The sequence below is a fragment of the Talpa occidentalis genome, unplaced genomic scaffold, assembly GCF_014898055.3.
Source record: "Talpa occidentalis isolate TD23 unplaced genomic scaffold, MPIMG_talOcc4v2.1 talOcc4.16, whole genome shotgun sequence".
Lineage (NCBI taxonomy): Eukaryota > Metazoa > Chordata > Mammalia > Eulipotyphla > Talpidae > Talpa > Talpa occidentalis.
Genome location: NW_023601653.1, coordinates 51,836,647 through 51,850,274, shown reverse-complemented (window position 1 = coordinate 51,850,274; position 13,628 = coordinate 51,836,647).

Genomic DNA, 13,628 nt, shown 5'->3' with positions numbered 1-13,628 from the left:
GCTTAAACAGCCCCCTGAATTGAGTACAATCTGTAAGGCACTGTGCTAACGCTTAATCTTTTTTAACTTATTCTCTCTTCATAATAATGTCATAAGAGAGGGACTATTATTTTTCCCATTTTACAGATGGGGAAACTGAGGCCCAGTGAAGTCAAGTGCCCATAGCTGGCAGTAGGCAGGACTTGCTGTACTGCAGCCTACATGGCGGTGGTTTGGAGTACTCTGGGCCAAATGCCAGGCCGTAGATGAGGCAGGAGGGGAGGAGCAGCCAAACCCAGGCAACTTCACTTATGTGCTGGGGGGTGAGAGCCTGCAGGCCCACTCCCTGACCCCTCACCTATAACCCCTCCACAGAAGTCATCACGCCTAAACGGGTTGGCAGAGGAATGCTTCCCCAAACCTCAGTACCTGGGCTCATGTGAAGGGAGAAAATCCAGGGAGAAAGGGCTGAGCCAGCTGCTGGGGGCAACGTGCCTCCCAACACTCAAGTGAGTCAGAGACGGCTCCTTGCTCCCCAGAAATATCCATCTCCTACCTGTCTGAAGGCCCTCTCTATCCAGAATCCTGTTTACAGGGTGACAGGCCGAACTGTCTACGGTGACATTAATCACCACTTAATCTCTTGGGGTTGCTACTTTATGCATATTTGTCAAAAAAGATGGGGATTTCATGTCATCCTGCCAGAAGCAAGGGAAGGAAAAAGACAGGGAACTGAGCAGTGTGTGGCTGAGGAGGACCAGGGGAGGGGGGACGGGATGGAAGGGAGGTGAGGAGGGGAGGCAGCCTGAGAGGGAAATTGGTCTGCACCAGAGACCATGCTGTCTGCTTTCAAGGTCTCCTAACTGGCCTGGGAAATTTTTTTCCCTGGGCATGGCTGTGATACACACTGACTCTGGGGAGAGAGCATGTGGGAGCGCTGCCTGTGTCATCTTTAAAAACCCACTGCTTTCTATTCAGCAGCTGCCTTGGTGTGATTTAAGTTCCCATCAATCAAGTTAATGTTAAGTGGCTTCTTGCACAAATACTTAGAGCTCTGATTTGGCAAGGGTGACTGAAAAGCATTCTGCTTCATATAAGGTCTTTGAAGTTTTCTTTTGGCTTCAGCAAGTGTGCACAGGTACATCCAGAAGTGGAAATTTTTTTCTGTGCAAAGGAGCTCCGTGACCACAAAGTCATGTAAAGATATGCTCAAAATTCCCCACCGGATCAACCCACACACTCTGAAATCATCACCAGGTAGAATAGGGACATTGCTTTTGCTGTTAATTATTGTCCTCATTTGAATGGAAACTTTAAGAAATTGTTTTTTTAATTTTAAAGATGTATTTATTTATTTATTTATACAAGCACCGGGTACAGTCAGAAGCGCGGGAGGGTGAGAGAATTCACCAGAGCCAGAGCGGGGAGCAGAGCAGGCAGAAGGACCGAAGTACACTGCTGAGGGGAGCAGCGGGCGGCAGGAGAGGTCTGCGCGCCATGTGGGACTCTCGCCCGGCGGCCGGGGATCGAACTGGCGCTGCAGAGGCCGCGGGCAGCTTCGCAACCCAGCTCTCAACCGCTGCGCCACCAGGGAGGCCCTGTTTTTTAATTTTAAATCGTTTGTGGTAGGGGCCTCCCTGGTGGCGCAGCGGTTAGGGTCTACTCTCCGCTCTGGCTCTGGTGAATTCTCTCACCCTCCCGCGCCTCTGACTATACCCAATGCTTGTATAAATAAATAAATAAATCTTTTTTTTAAAAAAGTTTAAATTGTTTGTGGTAGACACTTAAAGATGTGGATAAATGAATGGAAGAAAATGAAAATTACTTATAATTTGATACTGAGGGCAACTTCCATTCATGATTTTTGCACAGAATACATCTGTATCTCTGTCTCTCTATTGATCTACCAATCTTCCTATGGCCACAATAATAGATTGAGACATTAACCAATTTTATTGTAAAATTTATCAAAATATACAGACAATGCACCCATCCTAAGTGTACAAATCCACCTGCTCTGATGAACCAACCACACCTGTGCCTGGAAACTGAACATTGGCAAGACTAGCATCCATCCCACTGCATTTAATTGTCCCCTAGACCCTTTCTCTATCACAAGTAGCTAGAGTTTTCCAACCTCATGTCATGGGGGAAGGGAGGTCACAACTGTTCATAGAGAAAAGGACTTTGCTTTTCACTAGCGATCCAAGAATAAGATGAGAGATGGAAGAACATGAATCAGTTTGAGGCTGGATAAAGGATTTCTGGATAGGGAAATGGAGAAAAGGAAAGAAACAACACAGCACAGCCACGGGTGCATCTGCCAGAAGGGGTGTGGCCCTGCCCCAATTGCACAAGCCATCATAATTTTTATTCACATGGAAATGTTTCCAGATCTAGTAGAGTCCTGCTTTCAATACAGTGAAGGCCTGAGCCTTCTAGTGACCTACAGTTGCTTTTGTGAGTGTAAACCAATGTACCTTAATAAAAAAAAAAGTGTGTGTGACACTTTTCAAGATTCGAGGCAAAGGCTGGGCTTTGACTAGGGAGAAGGCCTGTGGGTAATGCAATAGATACCAGCGAAAATGCAGAGAGTGAAAATATAAACCTACACCCCAGAAATGACAGGCATTAGGTGTGCCTGACGAGGCATAAGGAACTCTAGATTACTCTCTTTGGAGTGCCAAAGGGAACTATTTTTCCAAAATAGAAATGATAAGGAAAGGAAAAACACCCCCCCACCCCACTATTTTATCAAAAGCATGAAGCCAGTGTGTTTTGAATGATTGGTAGCTTTAGTTTTGCCCTGTCCAGGACACCCCAGGCATGGAAAACAGCTCTGTGCCAGGACAGGCAAGAGCTCCGTCATGTATGTCGAACATATCACCTGCAAAGAGCTTCTCATGTTAATCTTCAGAGTCACGTGTGCTGTCACCAAAGTATTTCTAAACCAAAAAGAATTGGGTGTGATAAGTCACTTCCAGATTTCTGTGCAATCTGGACATTAGGTTTGGGTCCTGATACTGTACTATTGGGGAAGATAGAAAAGACAAGGAGGGGCCACCCTGGTTGTGCAAGGGGTTAAGCATTGGCACTATGAAGCAATCCACAGCCTCTGCAGCACAAGTTTGATCCCCAGCCGGCCAGGGAGTTACCCACATGCCATAGCAGACCTCTCCTGTCTCACCCGCTGCTCCCCTCAGCAGTGTATTTCAGTCAATCCACCTGTTCTGTTCCCCACTCTGTCTCTGGTGAATCCTCTCACCCCCTGCATCTCTGGCCTGCACCCCAGCTCTTGTATGCATAAGTAAAAAAATCTTTAAAAAAAAAAAAAGAAAAGACAAGGAAAGGAAAATCTATAGAACACAGATTTGTAGCTGGCATGGTCCAGTAAAATTTAGAACTTAACATGGCTAGATTGGGCCTGAATAGACAATAGACTCCCAGTAGAAAGCCTCTAAGTCTTTACAGTGTATCTCCAGAGAGACTCTTGAGCATTCTTCACAATGCCCACAACGAAGAAACAGGAGCAAAGCAGCATCAGTCACACTTGGCTTCCCAATGCTCATGTGTGTCCCCAGCGCCCTGCCCCAGCGCCTGGGTGGGTGGCTGGCTGGCCCCATGTTTACGTGCAGCCCCCTTGCTGGGACAGGCGCCTGGCTTAGGAAGCAGCTGTTCACAATTAACTTAATTACCATGTGTCAACAGCCTTCTGAGGCCCCAAAAGGCTGTGTTCACAGAAACCAGGCTGCCAGGCCCCAGGCCCATTCCCTGCAGGCCTGGTAAAAAGTAAAGTGAAGGGACTCAAAGAGGAGATGGGATCTTTATAAAGTATTGCCAAATCATCCACTCATTTTTTTCTCTTAACTTTAGAATCGCTTGCTCATCACCTGTCTGAGAATGTTTCTCCTTGATTTTGACACACCACTTAAAATGAAAGACAAATGGAGAGAATAAAGCAGGGCTAGGAGGGGCCTCCCCAGTGGCGCAACGGGTTGAGTGCAGTGCTGTGAAGCTGTCCGCAGACTGCAGCATGGGTTCAATTGCCAGCCAGGGAGCTAACCCACATGGCGCAGCAGACCTCTCCTGTCTCACCTGCTGCTCCCCCTCAGCAGTGTTTTCGGTTGTTCTGCTTCCCGCTCTGTCTCTGGTGAATTCTCTCACACTCCCACACCTCTGGCCTGTACCCCAGTTCTTGTATAAATAAATAAAAAAAAATTTTTTTTTTTTTTTTTTTTTTTTATAGAGGCATGCTTTATTTATTTGTTTGCTGGTTTCTTTGTTTGTTTTTGTTTATACATGCACTGGGTATAGTCAGAAGCGCGGGAGGGCGAGAGAATTCACCAGAGCCAGAGCGGGGAGCAGAGCAGGCAGAAGGACCGAAGTACACTGCTGAGGGGAGCAGCGGGCGGCAGGAGAGGTCTGCGCGCCATGTGGGACCCTCCTCTGGTGGCCGGGGAGCAGCCGGGGATCGAACCGGCGCCGCAGAGGCCGCGCGCAGCTTCGCAACCCAGCGCTCAACCGCTGCGCCACCGGGGAGGCCCAAAATAAATCTTTTTTAAAAAAAAATGCCAGGCTAGGAAATATCAGCGTGTCCTCTGAAAATGAACACTTAATGGCTGAAGCTGAAGTCCTTCCCTAGTAGTTCGAATTCTAACCAGTTACCCCTGGGTTAAAACATTTCTGAGCTGACATACATAGTGTGAAGAGCTAAATAAAATGTGGAGAACCACTGTTTTTCACTGCACTGTCTAACCCTAAAGGAGTTGATTCAAAGCAGAGTTCAGTCAGCAGGAGATTAACCTTAAATTGTCCAGGTAATTGAGAAAGGAAGCAAATGTAAATTATCTAGATAGTTATTTTTGGGTCTCTCTTCCAGAAATTAAAAAAAAAAATTGGGGGGGGCATTGAAAGTGAGGGGAATCAGTTTTAGAAAATATTCATATATTGGGTGTCCCTGGTGGAGCAAGGGGTTAAGCACAGCACTATGAAGCTATCTGCAGCTTCTGTAGCACTAGATTCCCCACGAGGGAGCTACCCACATGGTGCAGCAGACCTCTCCTGCCGCGCCTGTTGCCCCCCTAAGCAGTGTATTTCAGTCAATCTGCCTGTTCTGTTCCCCACTCTGTCTCTGGTGAATCCTCTCACCACCACCCCCCCACACCTCTGGCCTATACCCCAGTTCTTGTATGCATAAATAAATAAATTTTTTAAAAAAATGAAACTAAAAAAAAAGAAAATATTCATATATTATCCAATTCTATCTTTCAATTAAATGTTTTACCCTAATTAAAAAAATTTAAACTAAATATGTTCATTAGCATTTTTGGGCAACATATGAGTAATCCCACAGGGAGATAAACAACATACATATATGTTTCTTCAGGTAATGTTCATAATTGGAAACATTTGGCAAGTAATTAAATATATCATAAATTATGAGATTTTACCCAATGATCCTTTAAAGTAGTTATGAAGACTATGAACATGTACTACACTTATGATAAGATTATAGGAGACTATCCAATGAAATTATTGAAAAACAAAAAGGAGAAAAAAATCAGAATATAAAGATCATTTTACTGATTTCGAGAATACTATTTTCTACAGTGTTCATAATCTTTATGATGCAGGTATAAATTTATTGGCTTAATTTGAAATAACATGTTAGATTGATATATTTATTTTAAAAGATTTCTTTATTTATGCATACAAGAGCTGGGGTACAGGCCACAAGTGTAGGACAGGAGTGTGAAAGGATTCAACAGAGGCAGAGTGGGGAGCAGAACAGGCAGATTGACTGAAATACACTGCTGAGGTGTGCAGCAGGCGAGGCAGAAGAGGTCTGCTGTGCCATGTGGGTTGGCTCCCTGGTGGGGAATCAAACTGCAGTGGCTGCTGTGGCTGTGGATAGCTTCATAGAGCTGAAACTTAACCCCTTGCCCCACCAGGGAGTCCCCTAGACTTATTTTTATACTAAAGAGAGACTGTTAAAATCTTGCTGACAAAATCTAAAGGAAACCAGAAAGTTTAGTTTCCTTTTAAACTATTTGAGTTAAGAACCAATTCAGCAAATATCCTTTGAAACTCTTTGCTCTCCTTTCTACCTCCATTTTCCCCAGCGCTTAAAGGTTTGAATAAGCCTATAATGTGTAATTTATTGTTCTGTAAAACTATTCCATATTTCTCCCCAACCTCCCCTTTTTAAAAAGAGAGCAAGAAATAATCAAAGAAATACTATGGTTAAGGACACAGAAAGAGAGTAGGGTCTTTTGCTAGTTGCAAAAGAACTAGCAAAACTTCATTTGGCAGGTTCAAAGAGGGTTCACTTATATTTATCAAACTTTCTACATGTAGGTGAAATTTGAATTATAACACCACTTTCAAGGACATGATTTCTGAAACACTTGGCAACTGCAAATCTTAACAAGGTATATACTCTTTAGTTGCCAATGAAAAAAAAAATACACCTGTCATCTAGATAGAATGGATACATTTATGAAAGTTAAATGTGAAGCACTTACATTTGAGGTGTGGAAGAAAGAAAACCTTATTTTATAGGGGTAAGGCAGAGAACTAGAAACATAAAATCATTTTTTAAGTTTTTGCACATATCTTAAATTAGAAATTTTTTTTTTGTTTCCCTTTACTTTTGCACTATTAAGCTATTTTGCTTTTTCTTCTGGGGACATAGGATTAGCAACATCCTCTTATACTGAGCCAGCAGTCCTGGTTGATTAAACAAACAAGTATTTGTGGAACTTCTGAGATCATACTGAGTACTGGCTAGTGCTTGGCTAGGCATACTAACTACCCAGCAACAGGATAAAAATGTGAATTTCAGCTCAGTAGGTCTGGAGAGGATTCCAAGGTAATGGACAGCCAACAAGAACAAGCTTCCTGGTGACTCGGTGCACCTGGATCTTTGACTCCTGGCACTGCCCAGAGCATAGCAAGGCAAAGATACGTGCCTTTGTGAGCATGGGGTCAGGTAGACAATTGACAGAGGTGAGCCTAGGACACTTGACCATGTACAGACAGTACCTAGAGTGAGCTCTAGTGAGACGTGGGGAGGAGTGGGGTGGGTTTCCATGATGGGGCAAGATAACTGGAGTCCTAGGGAACATTTGGGGCTTTGACAATCTACATAAAATAAGGTGCTAGTTGAGGCAATAACTGCATATGAATACAGAAGGGGGAGACATAATGTGAGCAAAAATCAACCAGAAGACTTAACACACCTTAGAGTCACTTTAGTTTTCAAACCTAAAGGGGGCAAGATCATTGTGGGATCTTTTTTTCTTTAAAGATTTATTTATGCATATAAGAACTGGGGTACAGGTCAGAGATGGGGGGTGAGAGGATTCACCAGAGACAAAGTGAGGAACAGAACAAGCAGATGTACTGAAATATACCGCTAAGGGGAGCAGCAGGTGAGTCAGGAGAGGTCTGCTGCACCATGTGGGTAGCTCCCAGGCTGGGGATCAAACTCATGCTGCAGTGGCTGCTGATAGTTTCATAGGTTGCATCTTAACCCCTGCGCCACCAGGGAGGCCCCATTGTGGGATCATGAGCAGTGATGGGAGATTGTGCAGATTTTCACTTTGGCAAACAAGTAGGACAGATTTAGAAGAGCATAGCAATCAATCTTATTGGCACAAACAATGTATCCATAAGATAATTCACCACAACCAAGTAGGATTCATTCCAGGGACACAAGGATGGTTCAACATCCGAAAATCAATCAACGTTATCCAACACATCAACAAAAAGAAATATAAAAACCATATGATAATATCAATAGATGCTGAGAAAGCTTTCGACAAAGTGCAACACCCATTCATGATAAAAGCCCTTGAAATTCTTGGAATACAAGGAACATACCTCAACATCATAAAGGCCATATATGACAAGCCAACAGGCAGTATTGTTCTCAATGGTGAAAAGCTGAAAGCATTTCCATTAAGATCTGGAACAAGACAAGGATGTCCACTCTCACCACTGTTTTTCAATATAATACTGGAAGTCCTAGCCAGAGCAATAAGACAAGAGAAAGACATACAAGGAATCCAAACAAAAAAGAAGAAGTCAAACTATCACTATTTGCAGATGATAGGATGATATACATAGAGAACCCCAAAAACTCCACAGAAAAACTAATTCAACTAATCAATCAGTTCAGTAAAGTGGCAGGATACAAAATCAACATGCAAAAGTCAGTAGCCTTCCTATACACAAACAATAAATCTGAAGAAGAAGAAATAAAAAAACCCATCCCTTTTATTATTGAAACAAAAAAAATCAAATACTTGGGAATAAATCTAACAAAAGAGGTAAAGGACCTATACAAAGAAAACTATAAAACACTGTTAAAAGAAATAGAAGAAGACACAAAGAAATGGAAAGACATCCCCTGTTCATGGATTGGAAGAATAAACATTATTAAAATGGCCATGCTACCAAAAGCAATATACAGATTCAATATTCAATGCTATTCCAATCAAAATTTCAATGTCATTCTTCAAAGAAATAGAACAATTATTGATGAAATTCATATGGAATCACCAAAAACCCCGAATAGCCAAAGCTCTCCTGAAAAAAAAAAAGAAGGGAATGGAGGCATCACACTCCCAGACTTCAAACTATACTACAAAGCCATAATCACCAAAACTGCACGGTATTGGAACAAGAACAGACACACAGACCAATGGAATCAAATAGAAAATCCAGAAATAAACCCACAGATTTATGGTCAACCAATCTTCGACAAAGGAGCAAAGAAAATGCATTGGAGCAAAGAAAGTTTGTTCAATAAATGGTGCTGGGAAAACTGGGTCACTACATGCAAAAGAATGAAGCTTGACTACTACCTCACACCATACACAAAAACCAACTCAAAATGGATTAAAGAACTAGACATAAGACCTGAAACCATAAAATACATAGAAGGAAATATAGGTGAAACACTACATGATATGCACATCAAAGACATATTTACAGACACATCACCCAAAGCAGTGATAGTGAAGGCAAAGATAAACAGCTGGGACTACATCAAATTAAAGAGCTTCTGCACAGCAAAAGAGACAATAACAAAAACAAAGAGAAACCCCACCTACTGGGAGAACATTTTTGCACACAACACTAACGATAAAGGACTGATCACAAAAATCTGCAAAGAGCTGATGAGACTCAACAAAAACAAAGAAAATAATCCAGTCAAAAAATGGGCAGAAGAGCTAAAAAGAAGCTAAAAAGAAGAAGAAATGCAAATGGTCAACAGGCATATGAAAAAATGTTCGACATCACTTTTCATCAGGGAAATGCAAATCAAAACTACCATGAGATACCATCTTACACCAGTTAGAATGGCACATATTAAAAAAACTAGCAACAACAAATGTTGGCAAGGTTGTGGAGAAAAAGGAACTCTCCTACACTGTTGGTGGGAGTGCAAACTGGTCCAACCACTATGGAGAGCTGTGTGGAGATTTCTGGACCTACTAAACATAGAGCTTCCATATGATCCAGCAAGTCCACTCCTAGGTATTTACCCAAAGGACACAGAAACATCAATTCCAAAGGGCACCTGCACCCCTATGTTTATAGCAGCACTGTTTACAATAGCTAAGCTTTGGAAACAACCCAAATGCCCAAAAATAGATGACTGGATCAAGAAGATGTGGTACATATACACCTTGGAATATTACTCAGCATTCAAAAAAGATAAATACATGCAATTTGCAGCAACATGGATGGCGCTGGAAGGGATCATGCTTAGCGAAATAAGCCAGAAAGAAAAAGAAAAATACCAGATGGTCTCACTCATAGCAGGAATCTAGAAAACTTAAATAAGGGACCAGGAAAAAGAATAACTATAAGAAAGTGAAAATCAAAATCAACAAACAACTACGTACCAGAGACACTCTATGGGGGGTGCGGGGCGGGGAGGGACTGGGGTCAAAATAAGGGGGTCACAATTGTATGGGGTATATAAAAATAAAATTTGTATTAAAAAAAACTTATTGGCACATTTCCCCAAGACTTTTAACAATTAGAATATCTTCCCATCCCCCATTTACTTGAAAATCTGACAACATATGCTTAGAATAATTCAAGATAAGTTCACACCTCCTCTCTTTCCCTTTAATAATATGTGATTTATTCATGAGGAAATGGGGGTTACAATGTACAGGTTGATAACGGCTTACCACTGAATTTCTGTGTGGAGGGAGCACCCAACACTAACCATGGCTGCCTTTTGTGATTATTTGGATGTTTTGTACTATTAGGCTATGTGAAGGAGAGAAGAATTTTAGGAAGCCAGTGCTGAGAGCAAAGACAAACCTTTACTCTGCAGCCAAAGCTAGGTGTAATCAAACAGCATATTTGTCCAATAATGTCTGGGTTTTATAACAATATGTGTGTAGCTAGAAATGCTCAACTCCATATTTTTTTTGTCATTGGGAAACAAAGTTTTTAAAGGAAGTCTTATAAAAAGCAAGTTTGCACAAGTCAAGGTTTCCTGGAAATATAACCACATATTAAATGGAACAAATTCTATCTTCCTTTCTCAATATCCAGTGTGCTCTGAGTTTCCCCAGGAGTATGTGAAATTACCACCTCCTATATAGAACACAAAACCAGTGGTTTGAGTCAGTCTGCCACTTCCATGCCCCTTCTTTTCATTCCATCCTCTCAACACAGCAAGTGACCTTTCTCAAAAACACCCAGAGCCCTTCATTCATTGCTGCACATGCTTCAGTTTCTACCTTTTCTTTCTGTTTGCCTGGAAAATCTTAACCTGTCTCTTAAATTAGCTCCATGCACCTGGCTGGAATTCTCCATTCTCTGAAAAGCCCACAGGATTTTTATATTTAGCTTTACTGAAGTACAAATATTTTGTTACAATAATATTTCCCATTGGTTTGTGACTTCCATTATGGCACAAACTATGTATTTTAAAATGCCATTACTTAGCATTTCTTGAGTAGATGCTCAAGAAATATTTGCTGATTATAAATGCATGGTGGGGAAATATATAACCATGAAATACAAACTAAAGACAACTACAAGGCCCTCAAGGTACATCACCAGAAAATTTACACAGGTATTAGTGATTCAAAAAAGAGGGGAAGATATTGATGGGCTCCGGAAAGGTGGATCAGGAATTACGAGGTAATATATAAACTCCAGAGCCAACACTGCTTCCAGGAACATTTCATACCAGATTTTCCTTCTTTCTTTCTTTTTTTTTTTTTTTTTAAAGATTTATTTATTTAAGCATACAAGAGGTGCAGGGGGGTGAGAGGATTCACCATAGACAGAGTGGGGAGCAGAACAGGCAGATCTACTGAAATGCACTGCTGAGGGGAGCAGCGAGCGAGTCAGGAGAGGTCTGCTGCATGATGTGGGTAGCTCCCTGGCCAACAGGGGATTGAACTCATGCTGCGGAGGCTGTGGATGGCTTCACAGTGCTGTGCTTGACCCCTTGCGCCACCAGGGGGGCCCAGATTTTCCTTGTTTCAATTAAACTCACAACATATCCCAGATAAAGATAAGGAGGGCACAGATTCTTGCTTGTTTGGATGCAGTTCTTTGAAACATGAATCTACCAACTGAATTTGGGTGAGTACATTATTTTCAAAGATTGCGCCAAACATTCCCAGTTGAATTTTAAAAGGCAAGATCAAGTTGAAAAGAAGTATATATTTTCTTGGTGGTTACACACAGTGGAGGTTTTAGAATGACAAGGCCACAATCATATTACCTAAAGCAATATAGAGATTCAGTGCAAAACCACTATCAAAAATCCCAATAGCATCCTTCATAAATATAGAACAAAAATTATAAAATTTACTTGGAACTGTAGGAGACCTTGAATAATCAAACAATTTTGAACAAAAGGACAAAAATGGAGGTTTCACATTCCCTGACTTCAAACTGACCTCAGCAACAGTAACCAAAACAGCATGGTATTGGCATAAACAGACACACAGATCAATGGAACAGAACTGAAATCCCAGGAATAAACCCACGCAATGTATGGACAATTAATTTATAAGAAAGGAGCCAAGAACAAACAATGAAGCAAAAAGTGTTTCTTCAATTAATGTGGTAGGAAAACTGGACAGCACAAGCATAAGAATGAACTAGACAACTAACTCCATACACAAAACTAACTCAAAGCAGAAGACTTTCAAGATCAGATCCAAAAATCACAAAATGCTTAGAAGATAACAGGCCATATGCTCTTTGACATTGGCCTTAAAGATGTCTTTGGTGAACTCACTCCAATAGCACAAGAAATAAAAGCAAAATTAAACAAGTGGGACTACAAAATGAAAAGCTTTTGTACAACAGAAGAAACTACCATCAACACAAGAGTATGTTCTTCCTTCTAAATATAATCTCAAATTATCAGTTCACTAATATAAAATATGTAGATATAGGTAGAAGGTTGGTAAGAATATGATTACTCACCTTTATAATCTGTTGATATTAAGGCAAAATGAGGCTACCTGGTAATCATGTTGACCTCTTTATTAAAGGAAACTTCCCCCCTCCGTCTAAGGACCATAATACAGACACATGCACAATCTAATCAAAACAGACTCCACTGTTTCCAAACAATTCCAAAATGTTTACATTTTCTCATTGCTGTAAAATATAAGTAACAGACTGCTCATTTCATGGCATTCAACAAACTGAAACTATCTTTAGCCTAAGAAAAGCACAATATGAGAAAAGTAAAACTTCTCTAAAAATAAAACAAAATTCCTACTGGTATCTGGTTTATCTTACCATGAATTCCAACCAATATGAACGCATTATGAATATATCTATATAGAAATATAGAAATTGTTCAAGACAGTATTTTCATAGACATAATGATTGAGCAGTCACCATTTATATTATCTTAAGCACAAAGTCATATTGTTACTACATATTTATAGCTTACTCAGATGGTTAGATTCTAGGGACTCCTCTACTGGAACTTGGATCACATGCCAAGAGTAGTAGTTTACCCCTGAAAGGGTTCTGGCCCTGATACTGATCTGAAAAATTGGATTTCTCTTCAAAGCTTATTGGCAATTAACCAAAAACACTTCATCATCAGAACAATGTTTATTCTTTAATCCTTTCTTTCACTGTTTCCTGCCAAAATCATAAAGTGTGTGTGTGTATGTGAGAGAGAGCGAGTGAGCGAGTGCACAGTGGAGCATGCTAGGGAGTGCAGAGGTATGGCTTAAACTGTTCACCTATTCTGGGGAGTTTTCAGTGATACAAAAAGTCTTGGATTTCTTGCAATTCATCCATTTCACCCATTTGTAGTTAAACGTTTCCCTAAACATGAATATTAAGTAACAATGCTCATTACTCAAATATTTTATGAAACAATCCTCACAATTCCTATGAAGTAATAAGCAGAGAGCTGCTGTTGACGTGCACACGACTCTGGTAAGTGGTTAATATCTGGGGCCCTCAGCTAGAGCTCCCTGCTATCTCAGGCTGCCGAAGCCTGAAGGATCAACCTCAGAGCTTTCATTCACAGAAACTTAGGAAAACAAAATGCTCCAAACCACATTCTTTCTCTTAATCTCCTGAAGAGTTTTGTTTGAGAATTAACATTTAGGCAGTTGGTGACT